The sequence below is a fragment of the Amborella trichopoda genome, chromosome 1 (genome assembly GCF_054954075.1).
Source record: "Amborella trichopoda isolate Santa Cruz 75 chromosome 1, AtrichopodaSantaCruz75HAP2 v2.0, whole genome shotgun sequence".
NCBI classification, from domain to species: Eukaryota; Viridiplantae; Streptophyta; class Magnoliopsida; order Amborellales; family Amborellaceae; genus Amborella; species Amborella trichopoda.
This window is the reverse complement of record NC_142336.1, coordinates 39,366,430-39,369,485: the sequence shown is the minus strand read 5'-3', so window position 1 is coordinate 39,369,485 and position 3,056 is coordinate 39,366,430. Positions and strand designations below refer to the sequence as shown.

The 3,056-nt window shown below is 35.1% G+C and overlaps 1 long non-coding RNA gene across 1 annotated transcript; it reads right to left on the bottom strand.

Moving 5' to 3' along the window:
- Nucleotides 1-608: 608 nt before the first annotated feature.
- Nucleotides 609-3,056, bottom strand: LOC148783826 (uncharacterized). The gene is made up of 2 exons (XR_016046926.1): nucleotides 2,985-3,056; nucleotides 609-2,783 (listed from the first exon to the last, which is right to left on the bottom strand). It is a non-coding gene; the product is annotated as an uncharacterized LOC148783826 (long non-coding RNA).

Here is a 3,056-nt window from a genome sequence, read left to right as displayed (position 1 = left end):
AGGCATACTTTATATTCAACCTAGGGCCCAACATAGAGGTTGGGTTCGACATGATCCTTCATACCTACTCTAAACTCCTTTTTTAATTTGTTAATTAATTCTTAAAAAAATAAAATATATATCCGTTATATTTATTATTATCACAAGATTATCTCTAAGTTTATATTATTAAATTTATACCCATTTTTCGATTATGCGTATATATATGAAAATGGCCGAGTCTAGAAGGGAACTAGCCGTTCTACATAGTAAAACGATGATTCTCTATAGTAAAATTGCCATATAGACCGCCGATTCACCGATCCATACCAGTTTTTGGTCAATTCACTGTTTCTTCAGAACAATAAAATGGCGATCCAGACTGCCGATTCATCGATCCAAACCAACTTTTGGGATGCCGGATCTGGGTTACTGGTCCGTTCTTCAAATCACTGGCATAAAATAACCTTTTAAGAAAAAAAAAAAAAAAAGAAAAAAAAAACATTTCCATTTTTAACTAAATCGAAAAAAGAAGAAGGAAATGAAATTTGGAGAGGTAATAATCCACGCAACGCATGGCTAAATTTTTTGAGAAAAGAAATCTAAAATATCTTTGCCAAGTTATGAAACTGAGAACAAAGGTGAAATAATCTTTATTTTCGATTGATGAATGCCTTATTACAAACACACTTCATCACAAACAACAGAACATTCAGAATATCCAACAGGTATTTTTGCCTCACTACTTACAAATATGCAACTAGCAATATGATTTGGATCACACAACCTGTTAAACTGGTATTGAAAGCCAAAGCAAGTTGTTTTCTGCTAGTAAATGGCAAATGGGTTTGCCGGACTTGTTCTTGGTCACATTCGGGTCCAAATCAGAGGTATCTAAGTGACAAACTACAATTGCATCGACCTTGTTTCTATCGTCGCCCTCAAGCATCACCTTGAACACTTTGGTTTCGAAAAGTTCATGGCAAAAATACACAGTGTATGGATAAGGAAGTGCGTGGCAGGCGACCACCGATGGCATTGCCAATCTAAAAGTAATTCCTTTTATAGTGTACGGTTGTACAGCAGGGGAATGAGTCTCTTTGTTATGAAAGGTAGTGGCCATCACTTGGAGATTGGCCTTCTGGCCGAAAATTGATGAGGCAAAGTCATGTGCAGACTTGAGGCTTGTGGCACATACACGATGTTCTCCTTTGGCCAGGGGCTCCTCACATATCCGAAGGGTTTTTTTCACTTCTTTAGCTAGAGGAGAATTGGGGTCTATTGAGAAGTGGCGTAGGATATCAGCAAGTGATTTCGATGAGAAGGGGATTGAGTCAGCTTCTTGACGGGGTAAACGGGAGGGTGATTGAGAGATGTTAAGTTTGTTTCCAAGTTTCAGATCGATCATTGAGGAAAACAGGGACATATCCTACCGTATGCACAGTGTGTCTGGAGTGATGGGATTGCTGATACATTTGTCTAAATTTGTGATCGAGGTCGACATCCTTTGTCGGAAGGTCGAAATCCTTTCCAGATGTTAATTGCGACAGTTTTTTATATTCTTTCGCATCCGAATTGGCATCTTCCGGTCCAAAATCTTTTGAGTTCGAAATTTGAGACATCATGGATGCAGCTTCGTCTTTTCCATGCTCCACCGAATCCCATCTTGCATCGCTATGGCAAGCAAGCTGCATTGATATGAAAACAATAGTAAGGGTGTAGAAATCCAGAGGAGTGCAACATATTATTTGGACCATTGAAATCCAACAATAATGTCTTTAAATATTATAATATATTCACCTAAATTGGAAGTCTGATGTTTTAATTCACAGGTTTTCACAAACTAGTGAATGCTACTATAGCCTAAGAAGTCCAATGCAATGTTAAAAAAATTAGTACCAAACAAGTATTATGTTTATAATTTATTGAATATCTATTTGTAGTGTTTTAAACAGAACCAATTTATAGCAAATATTTTGAGTCCATATTTTAGAAAAGGATTATTCATAATGAACATAGATTATAGCAAACAACACATCACCCTATTGTTAGATGACAATAAAATTTCTCAAATGCTGTCATTTTTATCTATTGGATTTACATCTAATGATTAAAAATGATTATGACCTCCTTGCACTAAAAATAAATAGTCTCATAGTATAAAATCCCAAAAATTAATATTGTCTCATGCAATAAATACCAGTGTTGATCAATATCGGTGATATTTCCAAGTTTAACAACAGCTACATATCGATGCAAAGGCCAATATAATGGCAAGAAATATTGAATAAAAAAACCTCTTTGTTTTCTCAAGTTAGTTTTTTTTTTTACAAGAAAAACTTTGTTTTTCCCCAAAATATTAGTAAGAATGGAGGCCGGGACTTTTAATTGCAGTTTAGGTGGTACTATCACTACCACCATCCCAATCCCATATTTTCTCAAATTAGAGTCCACCTTCAAATAGTGTCAAGAAATGTGGTTTCAGTACTAGAAATCTTTGTGATAGCATTAAAATATATTTTCATCTTTAATTATAAAATTTAACATTTCAAAAATAGTATAAGATTGAGCAGATCTATGAAAATTTGAAAATCGTAAAAATTGACGGTCCAAAAATATTCCAAAACTTGAAATCTATTTTTTCTCATGTCCATGCATCTTGATGTCGAGATGATCAACATGAGGATATTTAAGCATCTAAATGATCTCTTCTTGTGAAATTTTTGAAGTGGGCTCTAATTTGATCGTTTTGAGCCTCGGCTCTACATAAACTTTTTCCATGTAGGAATCCCCATAATTTTAACCTGTTACAATCAAATACAACTGTCAAGGTGAGTTGGGACCATGGGAGTGCAATAACATGAAATACTATGAGAGAGAGAGAAAGATAGTACTACCAGTGAAAAGGAATACAAAATACAGAAAGAGTAGCATTGTGAAAGAGAGATACTGAGACAAAAGGAGTGCTAACAAAAAAACATGCAGAGAGAAAGAGAGGGACGTACCAACACTAGTAAGAGACTCCCAAATCCAATAACAACCTCCATAGCCAATTGAGAATTGAAATATGGAGATAT